Genomic DNA, 13486 nt, shown 5'->3' with positions numbered 1-13486 from the left:
GGCTACAACTTCTTTCACCTTCCTTTGCTGTTCTGTGTACCTGAAGAATGCCTTCTAGTTGTTTTTCATGGCCCCAGACAAGTTCAGCGCCAGCAATGCTTTGGTTTTCCTGATGCCCTCCATACACGCCCATGACTTTCCCTGTAGTCTGCCCAGGATGTGTATCCCTGCCTTCACTGCCTGTGCATCTTTGGTATGTTTTTAGTTTTGTTTAGTTTGGTTAGGTTTGGTTTGGTTTGGTTCAGTTTGGCTAAGAGGCCTTGTCTTCCCCAAGCTAGCCTCCTGCTTCCCGTCGGACTTCTTGCATCTTAGGATTTCTAGAGGCTCCACAAAAACATCTTTCAATATGTCCCAGGTCTCAGCATCCTTTCTCTCTGAGGCCGTTTTCCAAGGGATCGCACACGGTAGCGCCTTAAACAGCCAAGAGCTTGCCTTTCTACAGTGTAGGGTCCTGACTCTACTTTTTACCTACTCTATACCTCTCAAGGCTGAGAATTCTACCAAGACATGATTGCTGCTGACCAGGCTACCTCCTGTCTTGACCGTTTTCGTAAGTTCTTCTGCACTAGAAAGGAGCAGGTCTAGCAGGGTCTCTCCTGTGGTCGAATTCTCCATCACTTCTACTAGGAAGTTGTTCACGACAGACTCCAGTAGTTTCCTGGACTGCTTTTGGTTGGCTGTGTCACTTTGTCAGTAGACGTCTTGGTGGTTGAAGTACCTTGTCAGGATCAGGACCTAAGAAGAGGCGATGCTTCCGAAGGCTTTGCCACAGACAGATTTTACTGCCCACAAGCTCAGGTAACAAAGGGAGATTGAAAATGACAGATAGCAGACCACTGTCAGGCAGCTCTTTCAAGTGACTTCTCCATAGTTACGCCCCTTGATGACTAAACCGTGCCCTAAGGCTTCTTCCAACCAGGGGCCTGGGCTCAACTTGGGAAGTGGGGAACCTGCTGGAAACAAGGAAATCAGCACTTAGGAGGGTGATCAAAGAGATGCCGCATCCTTCCTGAAAGAGACACGCACGCTCATTCACCTGTTTTGCACTTTGATGAAACCGGCACCTGAAGCTATGAGCTGTGGTGTGCCTGACACCCCTGAGAAAGGGCATCGTCTCCGCTGAAGTCCACAGCAGCGGGGCTCATGTTAGCCTGCAATTCAGGGGTTTTCCCAACTCTTCCACATCACAAATTGGGTGTGGGTCTCACTCAGAGAAGATCGAGGGCATCTCTTTCATCACAAAACTAGGCCGTGGTAGAGCCTGATGAGCATACGCAAGGTGCTCATGGCCATCACTCCTTCCCGCAGAAAAGTTCCTTATGGTGCACAATCATAGAATCATAGAATAGTTAGGGTTGGAAAGGACCTTAAGATCATCTAGTTCCATCCCTACCTGATGTGGGTAGGGACACCTTACGCTAAATCATATCACCCAAGGCCTCGTCCAACCTGGTCTTGAACACTGCCAGGGATGGAGCATGGTCCTTCCTTGCTGTTGAGATTTGCCGCATCCCTGCAGAGCTGAGTTTCACCTCACGTATGGGTTTGTGCAGTCTTGACCTTCTGATTGAACTTACTCAGTGTCTCCTGTGTCCCTACAATGACGTGTGGGGAGCATGTGTCTCCGATGTTATCCGTAGTGCCTGATAGGAAAGCACTTGAGGTGAGCTCATAACTGAATTTGACCATGACTGATAGCCACGCTCACCGCTAACAAGGCAAAGGATGGAAACACACTCTAAATATCCTTCTGCACATGCCTGAGACATCTGAGTTGATCGATCTTATGAAGGTGCGGCACAGATGAGTTGTTCTGATATTCAGTGACAGAAAGCGGGAGCACAGTATTTCAGATGAAAGAGGCAAGGGCTTCATCATCAGCGAGGCCTTGGCAAGCAGCAACCACTACGTGTTCAGATGCTTCATGAGCAAGGAATGTTGGTTCCCCCCAGGGCTCTGGAACACAGCATAAAAGCCTGCTCTACTCCAGGCTCTGCATCTTCCTCTCTTGCTTCCCTTTCCTCTAAGAGCAAGGTAAGCCTGAGACTGCTCTCTCTCTCTCTGTGGGCTGAAGTGCTGTGCTGGTGGCTACTCAGGCTGATATTGGGCTGCCTCTGCTTGGCCCTGCAAGGGAAATAGTCAACCCCCGAGACCTCTGTCCTTTTCATGGAGGTGGCTGGGGGGAGCTGGGAAGAGGAGGGTTTTCCAAGCAGGAAGGATCAGTGGGGCTCAGATGCAGAGATGTCTGCCCACCAGGATTTGCATGTCCATCAGACTGTCTCTAACCAAATGGCCAAGTGCATGCAGTGCTCTCTTCAATGCAGCACTGTTTGCTCTGGAGACAGTGGTCTAAGCAAGTCTCTTTCAAGTGACTTTTCCTTGGGTTCTTCATCCTTATGTCCTTTGATGACTTAACCAGGCCGTAAGGCTTCTTCCTTCCAGAGGTCTGGGCTCAACTTGTGTTGTCCAGAACTTGTGGGAAACAAGGAAATCTATGCATAGAAGCATGATCAAAGAGATGCTGCATCCTTCCCTGAAGGAGACCCATTGACCTGTTTTGTCCAGCAACTTCATGCTAGAGGCCATTGGCCTGGATGGCCTGCTTTTGAGGAGAGGCTCAGAACCTCACCTCTCTTTTTCCTGACACAGAGTTGGGGTGGCCCATTCTGTACATTTGAGTCTTCAGTGGGACATTGGATCAGTCCCCCAGAGCAGCTGGGAGTCATCAGGGTGTGAAAGAATTGGGAAAGCCCCTGAACTCCAGGCAAATATGAGCCACTGTGCTGTGGACTTGAGTGAACATGCTGCTCTGGACTCAGGAAAGCCAGGGATGCTAGAGCTCATAGGCTCATTCCTCCCAAAGTGCTTTTTTAATGCAACCAGAGGGAAAACCTCATAACCACATGTTTTCCTGGGACAGTGTGAATGTGATTCCAACTGGGTTAGACTCTGCCCTTATTACATCAGTGCTATGCCTTATGGCTTTCCCAGTGGGCACTGTGTTGTCTACATTTGGTAAGGCTTTAGTAGTGGAGGGGAGCTCTGTGCTGTGCTCTGCCTTCTGCTGCTGCACACCGTTGTACTAGAAACAATATCAATAATGGCTGATTTGCCCTTGGAATATGGGAATGTTTCTGAACTGTTTATTTCTCCTTTTCTAGGCTTTTTAATTTTGTGTCTGATGACCATGATTAGAAACATCCTGACCACTGTTCTGGCTTTGGTTTAATTTGATTCACTAGAATTCTGAAATTAGTCCTTAGACACTTCTTTTGTCCTTCACCATCTTGCCCAAGGCCATAGCTGCATGGATCCTTGCAGATATAATCATTTGTGTTGATAGCTGTGCTTTGCAATTTTTCTGGTGTTGTGTTCTGACAGCTGCAAAGTAATGCATCAATGCCTAATAACCATGACTTAACTCTATATAAAACTCTCCACTTTACAACACTTACCAAAGACAAGATTTGGCTTCGCTGATACAGAGCACTGGAATGTCTGGATCACTCTTTAGTATAATGGTAACAATGACATCTATTGACCTAATGGATGTAGCTTTCTCTAGTGACTTTATCCCTCTGATCAATCTTTCTTGCAGTGGCTCCAGCCTGATGAAAACACCTGACTAGGTCACTATACATAATATCAGTTGTTTCCAGCAGAGCTATTCAACTCTTCATTAGTTTCATCTATAGTCACTGGGAATGAACACCTCCAAAAGTGAAGATATTGCATATGAAGACCGTGTTAAGAAAAGATGAATAGAGTGAACTTTAAGGAGAATTGTCCTCCTGGTTTACTGAAGGCAAGACTACTGCTTTTCCCCATTTCCCAGATGCAGCCAGAGGTGAGGCTAAGCCCATATTTCCAGAATAGGCACGCATACACAGCACTCATGCAGCCTTCCATACAGATCAATACAGGCACCATCCAGGACGCATGCCCAGACCCTGGACCATCTCTTACTGGGGCTCTACCCAGATGCTGGTCTCCTCCTACCCATAGGCTAGTCCAACCTGAAGCTCACCAGCAGATCACATACCCAGTGTCATACACAGAACACCAGTATAGAAAAGGGTTAGGAACAGAGTTCAATGAGTCACATTTTGGAGATCAGGCACAAGTTTTGGCCAGAGGTTACTGACCAGCAGCATGTTTATACCTGACCTGTCTCTTTATGTCCCCATCCTTTTCCATTTGCCAGGCTTGCTCCACCCTGCATCACCGCTCTTTTTCTGTCCCTGTCTCCACACAAAATGAACCCAACTTTCGCCTAAAAATATTCCTTCTTTGTCCCAATTCTGTTGTATGTATACCCAAGTTTTATATTTCTTACTACAACTGTTACACAGATCACCTCAGATTTACATAGTATCATTTGGTGTGGTTACCAGTCAGCCTACTACTCCATACCCTGCAAGGTCCTCAAACTCCCTTCTCTTACCTGTTAAGTTTGGCCACTTCTCACACCACACCTCCTTAACCACCTATGAACCTCAGCCACCCCTCACACAGCTTGCTAGCTTTTGGTAACCACCATGTCCAGCAGTGTCTCATGTCTTGCCTAGGATTTTCCCATGTCCTGTGCAGTTGGTTGAACCTCAGACCAGGGAGGGCCTGGACAATGGTCTTGCATACCAGAACAGATAGATCAGTGTCCAAAGGTGAACAATTACTTTCCAGAGTTGCTGTCTGTAACAGGGATATAGATAATAGGTTTGAACCTTGGATGAAGGCAAGGTTTGGCTCTTTTCACCAAAATAGTCTTCCAGAAGTGTTTAATCTCCCCTTTGTTTTCTAATACCTGCACTCAGCCCCATCCTATAACCTCAGCAACACAGTATGCACACGGCTATGGTTAGCTGCTGTCACTCATCCTGAAGCAAAATGTTTTAGCTTGTTTATAGGCACTTAATGTCTTAAAGTTAGTATTTTATTTTAAAAACATGTATTGACATATTGCTAAAGAAAATGTTTGGAAATAAAAAAAATACAAACCTGACAAACATTTCCTTAATTTTAATCCATTAATCAAGTTGCTCAAATTGGTTTTGTAAAATTGGAATCTGGCAAATATTCCCAATGTTTCTATAATTATTCATTTGTTGAAAGAAAAAAGTCTGTGTGTGCATGACACTTGCATTCTTCATAACTTGGTTAGCTCACTATCCACTAAATTTTGTTCTGCCTTTTTCTTCATTTACACAAATACTTATTTGCCTGCTTGTCTAACTATCAAATATTTTTTTACATGAGGTTAATTTGTCCTAACTAGTATTTGTCTGTTTAATTCTTGGACATGTGCCATCACTAACTGCCACCTTTGATCTTATCTTACGGTGCTCATGTAGTGGTTTGTTTGTCTCTTCATCATATGCCTGTCTCTAGGAATGTGTCCAGGGTTGGTTGTGTTGGTGTATCTTATAGTCAAGAGAAAGAGCTTGAAAACCCACCTTCATAATGTTAAAAAGTGCTATTTGGGTTTAGTTTGGGTGCCTTTTTTTTTTTTTTTAATAGTTTTATGTACATCATGATTTTTGTTACATCTATGTATTTTGCCTCACATCTGCATATGGAGGTAATTTTACAAAAACAGCTCCAGAAGTAACTGGAGCTGTCACTGGATTTGCTATGCAGTGCAGTTTCTGAAAAGGGTGAGAGGGACTATTTTATCACAGACAGATTTGCCTGAAACAGCCAAAGACACATAGTCCATGAGATGCTTGACCACAAGGATAAAATCGTTGGGTTTTTTTTGACAGCATCTGCCCCTATTGAAAAATTATGTTTACTGAGTTCATTTGGAGTATATTAATTTACTCCACCAGGCCTGAAACAAGAATATGCTCATTAAAAACGTGAAGTCTAGCAAAATTCTTTCGCAATGACTATTTCTCCTATTAGCCACCCAAATGACTGTGCACAGAATAAGCAGCAAGGAAAACCATGTTACAGTTTACTTGTTCTGTGGACCCCTTGGGTAAAAATTACATGTGTGAGGGTTACAGGAGTAAAGTTTCCTGAAGTTCTAATTGGGCCTGCTGAGGCTATTAGAGGTGGAGATGTTGCAAGAAGTCTAAGTGGCGCTCCTGGGGGGCTGATCAGAGCAGAAGACTGGAGTGCGGTTACAGGAAAATAAAGGAAGGAATACAAGTTTTCATCCAGCAGCCCTTTTGATGTGTCCTGTCAAGAAGAGGAGCTGGGTGATGATCCACTGCAGGACCTTTCCATGCCTTGCCTTCCTTGGGTTTCTTTCTGGTCATTGCGGGCTGTGCAGAGGAGACACCCAGACTCCTGGGATTCTGCACGGCAAAGGTGCCTTGTCACATGAAAAGGGGGGGAGATTTTCTCAACCCTTAGTGTTTGATTTTTCTATCAATGCTCCAGGAAAGCCAAGACCCTTGTGTATGACCAGTCTATCAGCATCCCATTATAGGGACCCTTCACTGAACAGTCCTGCTGGGTCAGAGATTCAGCTGACCTGTTCAGGGAAATGGACCAACAACATCAGGGGACCCCTCAGCAGGTCTCCCACTTTATCTGAATATGTTACCCACAGTGCCTGAACAAAGGTGTATCAATCTGGTCCACACATCACTGCTAACCCAGCCTTGGGGCTGCCCTCCTCACCTGTGTGCCCTAGGCTCAAGTGCTGCTGCTCTGTCTTGAAACACGGCCTTCACCACCTCACTTTACCTGACAACAATCTGGCCAAGACTGGAGGCCCCCAGCAGTCCAGCTGCACTAAGATGGCATCCAGCTTCTCCACAAAGTCCATCCTGCACCAGACCAATTCCCACTCCACCAGACCCCACTGCTTCAGTGGTGCCTTATAGCCTGCCCCTGTAAATCCTGAACTTCCACTCATGCTTTCCAGAACAGATGGGTGCTCCTCAGCTCTCTGGTGGTGACAGCTTACTGCTCCCAGTTGTCCCAGCCCTGCCTTCTGTCTCTGTTCAGTGTCATCCCCTCTTCCCCACACCAATGCCTTGAGCAATTCCCTGAAATGCTGCCCCCCCCCCAACCTCCCCCACCTATGCAATACTCACCCAGCTCACCAATTGCCCCTCACTGAGCCACCATCACTCTTCTACAAGTGCTCCCAGTGGGATGTTCAATGGAAATTGTTCTGTCAAAGGGTCATTGTAAATGTTTTTTGTCTGAGATCAAGGTATGAGTTCCTTTCTACTGAAGAGAGTTGTTTTAACAGTAAAATGTGCATGCACTCATGATGTGAGTGCTCAAAGGCAGTTCTTCTGTCACTGTCTAAAAGTAGAGAGAAAAGTCTGTCCACAATGTCTTTGGGCCTGGTTTCACAAATATTAGGGATATTCACTTCAAATCACAACCTCTGACACAGAACCAAGTGAATCTATTTCACAAAAAAAATCAAAAGATGGCTTGAAATGCATAAATAGAAAGGAGGAAGTTACGCTAAAGTATTATACAATCATAGAATCATAGAATATTTTGCATTGGAAAGGCCCTTCAAAGGTTATCTAGTCCAACCCCCTTGCAATCACAGACATCTTCAAGTAGACCAGGTTGCCAGGAACCACATCCAACCTGGCCTTGAGTGTCTCCAGGGATGGGGCAGTCACCATGTATCTGGGCAACCTGTGCCAGGATTTTATCACCCTCACTGTAAAACATTTCTTCCCCATGTCCAGTCTGAATCTCCTCTCTTTTAATTTAAAACCTTCACCCCTCATTTTGCAGATGCTAAAGAAGTCTTAACTAAGATAACCCAGAATACACAGACAGCTCAGTGAAGATATCTCAACCCACTTTGAAATCTCTGGTGTTCATGGATATGTGCCAAGTGCCAGCCTAAACAGCTATTCCTGGGTTACAGTTATTACTACTGGATTAAGTCCTCATGAACATCAATGCATCATAATTGTTTTGATGTTGAAAAAGTATCCAAAATCACAATACAGAAAATAAACAAATCTGGAGTTCACAAAATACGATCAGTGCTAATCCTGGAACTGTATGCTAGGAATCCACAGAACAGAGCTGTGGACATCTGCAGGGATTTTTCTATCCGTGATCCACCAGAAAATGGCAGGCATCTGATGCATGAATATCCATCCCCAAGGAACACACCTCCCTTGGCTTCCTGACAGCCAGCTTTCCTTGCTAGCAAACATGTGAGGTCAATCAGATAGGACAGCTGCCTTGAATCACTTGACATATATTCTTTGTAACTCCCTTGGGACCCAGTTCTTTGGGAAACAGGACAAACTCATCTCTAACTGATATCTTCATAATGGTTGTCAAGGTTGGGCTTGCTCCAAACTCTTTGCTAGCCCACCTAGTACATATCATTCTGCATTTTCTAAAGCATTTCAGTGATACCAGTTACCTTCCTTTTTTTTCCTCACCATTTTTACATTTCCTGATTTAGGCAGTTTCACAATGTTTACATTTCAGCAGAAAACAGCTGTTTCCCCCCTCCCAATTGAAAAAAATGTTCTTCATATGTAGATTTCAAGTTTCCACCAGATATCTTCAAATTACATCTTTCTCTTTCATTGTGTTTATATTTTTTTTAAATAGGAGCATCAATTCAGATTGTATGAAAGATAAGTTCTACAATAAATATTTCAGTTAATGAATATCTTAATTTTCTGCCTATTTATACCCTGATTCATAATATTGTTTTACCTCTGTTGTCCGAAGAAAGCATTTCAGAAAACAGAAAGGAATATGTTGTGCTTATAGCATGAAAACCCAAATCATATCTTCCCAGGTCAAAGCTTCATTAGAAAACTAGTCCCCCCCCAGCATCTATAATTATTCCCAAAACACATATGCGTGAAGGCAGAGATAAGCAGAAGGAATGGCACTCTTTGCAATGTACAGTGTATATTTATAGAATCATGGACTAGATAGGATTGGAAAGGACCTCAAGATCATCTAGTTCCAACCCCCTGCCATGGGCAGGGACACCTCCCACTAAACCATGTCACCCAAGTCTCTGTCCCACCTGGCCTTGAGCACTGCCAGGGATGGAGCATTCACGACTTCCCTGGGCAACACATTCCAGTGCCTCACCACCCATACAGTAAAGAACTTCTTCCTTATATCCAATCTAATTGGAATATTGGAATACATGAAATAATATTGGAATAAGAAATTTTAGTAAATACAGTAAGAACACTGTTAAGAGAAGATGATTTCAGATATCTACTTAAGAATGAGCTGAATCACACCCAAAAAGTGACAATGTCTTTGTATTGGATAGAAAGGGAGTCTTCCTATCTAGACATATCTGCACTGTAGAGTGACATATTTAACTGCGACCTTTCACCCAAGCTATTTGCTGGTATTTGTACAAGGTTGCCTCTTCAGATGAAGCTGCAGTGGCTCCTATGCCTTATACATGAGATCAACTTTGCCCTTATCTTCTGTGATGTGAATAGCAGTGGTCCTGAAGATCTCTGAACACCTACTGGGTTTGATCATAGCAGGAGCAGCTAAAGTGATGGACCAAGATCTTGCACAGTTATCTCAAAAACCTGCAACATTCAGAGGAACAGGGTCTGCATACAGAAAATGGTTCTGAGGTGATGCAAGGATCTGAATTTCAATATTCACCATTTACCCTTGCAGCACAAATAAGAATCTATCTGCAGCAGCTTGCTTGAGAATGAAATTTGTCTCTCTGTTTCAGCCCACAAACATAATACAAGTAAACTTTCAGAGTATCTGAGCAAGACACATCCTCACATCCCTACATGTAATTTTCTTCTGCATGTGGTAGGTACTTTCCTACCACACCATCCTAGCACAAACCTGGCAAACTGAGAGGATCACTCAATATTAATTATAGAGACATATTAACTATTAAAGAACTTTTAAGTGTCGCAGGCCTGAAGATAGGTTAAGGTAGGTCTCAATATTAAGGTAGGTTGGCTTTCTGCTGAGGGATTCAAATGCAATTGAAACAAAGCCATGTAAATAAATGAAAACTCCAACAGTTTGTGCATTGGTTGCTTACCATGGGGATGACAGAGGAATTCTGGAATTGTCTTATGGTGCCCCATCTGGTCTCCTGCTCCCAATACAGAAGCATATGTGTCGCCTGCAAGACTTTAGGCATAGCTGACAGCCCGACGGAGTTTTCCTGGATGATCTAAGGTATCAAATGATTACTTGATGACTGTGTTTAGGGAGCTTCAGACCTTCTTATAGCTGAAAAGAATTATTATGTCTTACATTTTGGGTCGGAACTAGATGTTCTTTAAGGTCCCTTCCAACCTAAACCTTTCGATGACTCAGTGATTCTATGATGATTAAAATACAGAATGCTATAGTGAAAAGAAAGGACAGCATAGTACACGTAGCAAACACCAAAGGTGTTAAAACTATCAGAAATGTGTCACTGCAGGAGCATTTTATCACAGAGTCAAAATCACAGATGAAATGGTCCATTTCACCATGATCACAGTACACCATTTGTGACATCAACAGTATGATAAAAAAGCTGATCATAAAACCACTTACCCAGGCTCCTGCAGCTAGTCCTGTGCCAAGCTTATGACTCATTAGGGTGATGTAATGTAAAGGTTTGCATACTGCTAAGTACTGATCATTGACATCACTGTCAGGAGGTAATACAGTACCCCAACTAGAAATGCAAACATTTAAAACTGTGTCATGCAAGTGCTGTAGGAAATACTCCTGTCAGGAAGCTGACCAGCAGCTTGGGCAGGATGGTGGAGGCATACCACATTTCCAAGCAGCACAAGTTACTGAGGAAGAAGTACACTGGGATGTGGAGATGCTGATAATCCACTGCCAGCACGAGGATGAGAATGTTCACCATCATTATCACCATGTAGATGTCCTGGAAGAGCAGGAAGAGAGGAACCTGAAGGTCAGGTAAATCACCAGATCCCAGAAGGATGAATTCTGTAATGTATGTTTCGTTTTGCTTTTCCATAGCTGACTCACACTGCATCTTGGGGAAAGCAAATACTAAAATGTAATATAAAAATGAAAAAACTGTTTTCCATGCATGGCTGTAAAGATACGTTATTCACCTTAATTCTTGGATCCAATCTCTACGCGATAACTTATTCAAAATTCCAACTTCTAAAACATTTCAGTAATGTTTTCTATAAAAAAAAAAAACAAATTGTCTTATCTCAGTTTCAATCACTGTTGCTATGCCTCAGGCACAAGACAATTTTCTTCTTTTCTAAGAAGTATAGATGATTACATGCCATTTTTTGGCTTAGCGCCCTGGCTTGTTTCCTTGTCTTGTAGAGACATATCCTAATTCTTACTTTTATTTCTCTGGATATACATTTATATACTTAAACTACTTTGCAGAGCACAGGGAAAGCTGTTCTAAACTACCTACACCTAAACTATGGCATTAGCTTATGATCACATCAGATCAGTTTCTGCAACCAGACAACCTTCATAGAAGTTTTCTCATATTCTGCATCTTGGGTGATCCAGTGGATTTACAAGATAGGGGATTTTTAGACCTGGATTTTTCATTCAGTTTGTTCAATGTCTTGTCACTTAAAAAATATTGGGACTTTCAGATAAAGCTGTAACTGGCATAATAAAATCATGTCAGTAATCAATGAGCCTTCTAGTTTGGCACATGGGCAATTATTTCTACTGACAGAAAAACACAGGAAGTCATAAATCTATTTTCTCATAATTTCTTCATTCACTTTCTTCTTCACACTCTCCTTTGTCAGGCTTACATCCGTGGTAGCCAGCTATGGACCAAGGTCTCTTAGACCTGCCCACATCGCACTGTGGAAACCAGCATGGATTCTGCAGGCTTTCTTCTCTTTTCACCATTATTCTTATATTCTTTATATATAAGAATACATATATTCATCTTTATTCTTTATATGGAAGCCAAGAGCTTGATCTTCCCAAGTGTTTTTTCTTGTTGTCTTTAATAAACTTCCACATGTGATGGAGCCAAGATGAACTCAGAATTCCCTTGTGACTCATTATACGTTTTTGAGTATGAACACAAAATCTTCTTTGATGGTTTTATTAATGGAAATCTTAAATAACCTATCAATTGGGTAGAACCTTATGTTAACACTGCAGTGAAATTTACAAAAATATCTTGCTTTCTCCATCCCACACACATACTATTTCCAATTATATTCCATTTTCCAAAGGCATCTAGATACCTAATGGACATGAGCTGAGTATCTGTTATACCAAATTAAAGGGGACTGTATCACAACCCATTTGAATGGTGTCTTTACAGTATGCCTTTGGTGCAGGCACTCATAAACAGCCTGAGGGCATAGATGAGCATTTCAGAGAACAACCTCTTCTGGGCCAACCACAGCTGGTGCTTTCCACTGATAGATTTCTGCTCTAAAGCAGATGATGAGGGGAAATCTTGTATCAATATTGACAGAGTTCCCTCACAGGAAGGCATGAAGAAAAGCTCCAGGAAGAAGAAGAGGAACATGGAAATATGTGCGTGGTCACCAATCACCTCCTTATTTTCCATGTTCCTTATCACAGTTTCCAGGAGGATCCGCTCCATGATCTCTAGGCTCAGAGGTGGGACTGACTGGCCTGCAGTTCTCTGGACCCTCCTTTTTATATTTTTTAAAAACAGTGGTTGTGTTTCCCCTTTTCCAGTCACTGGAAACTTCCATCAGGAAGATGCTATCTGTATTGGCAAGATGTTCCTTGGCCTAAATGCTGGTGGGACACCTGGTTAAAACAATATCCAAAAGCAATTCAGAGTTGGGATTATATTGGTATGATATGAATACTTCTGAAGAATCGTAATTCATGAAATCTTAATTTTGTTTTCCCTTCCTTAATTCAGAACAGCACCAGATACAAGCCTTCGAGGTACTCAAATGTATTCACCTGACTTATGTAAAATCTCCTCTAGTGGCCTACCCTTTTTCCCCAGCAGAGATAACGCTTTTTACATTGAACACAACATGCACAGAACATCACTGTGGATAGAGACAGTTCCTGGCTCTCAGGAACACTCAGCACTCATGAACATTACTTTCCACCTCATGGCAGAACTCCCAAAGACAGACATGAAAAAGAACCTATGATGAATCATGCGATAGCCTAGGCACTAGGGTACAATGTGGTATTAAGGGAGCTGCAGGTAATGAATCTTTGAGTTACATGGCAGCTAGGACTCAAGTATTTTATTTACTGAGCAAGTGTTGTAAACATTCCAGGTTTCAAAAAAGAAGACCGAAATCTCCTTTGACACTTAGAATATGGGGCCATCTGACCCAATTTTGAACATTTGAACACTACTTTAACCAGAAATCTGGAAATGTAAAATCAACTACATACTCAGTGTAGCCCTCTTAGTGGAGAGAGACTGACACTTCTGAGAATTTCCATAGCCTTTTCAGGTGACAATCCTTATACTGCAAGACTCACATTGCCCGTTCTCTCTTCACTTTCCAGGTGTTTTAAAAAGCTACATGAGGCTAAGTACAAA

General features: G+C 42.8%; 1 pseudogene; it reads right to left on the bottom strand.

The window, feature by feature from the left end:
- Nucleotides 1-10189: 10189 nt before the first annotated feature.
- Nucleotides 10190-11494, bottom strand: LOC134167288 (olfactory receptor 6C3-like; annotated as a pseudogene).
- Between the last annotated feature and the right edge of the window lie 1992 nt (nucleotides 11495-13486).

This window comes from Pezoporus occidentalis, unplaced genomic scaffold (genome assembly GCF_034315485.1).
Source record: "Pezoporus occidentalis ecotype Australia unplaced genomic scaffold, CSIRO_AGI_Poc_V1 ctg282, whole genome shotgun sequence".
Lineage (NCBI taxonomy): Eukaryota > Metazoa > Chordata > Aves > Psittaciformes > Psittacidae > Pezoporus > Pezoporus occidentalis.
Note: the sequence above shows the minus strand (reverse complement) of the source record. Positions and strands in the feature narration are given on the sequence as shown.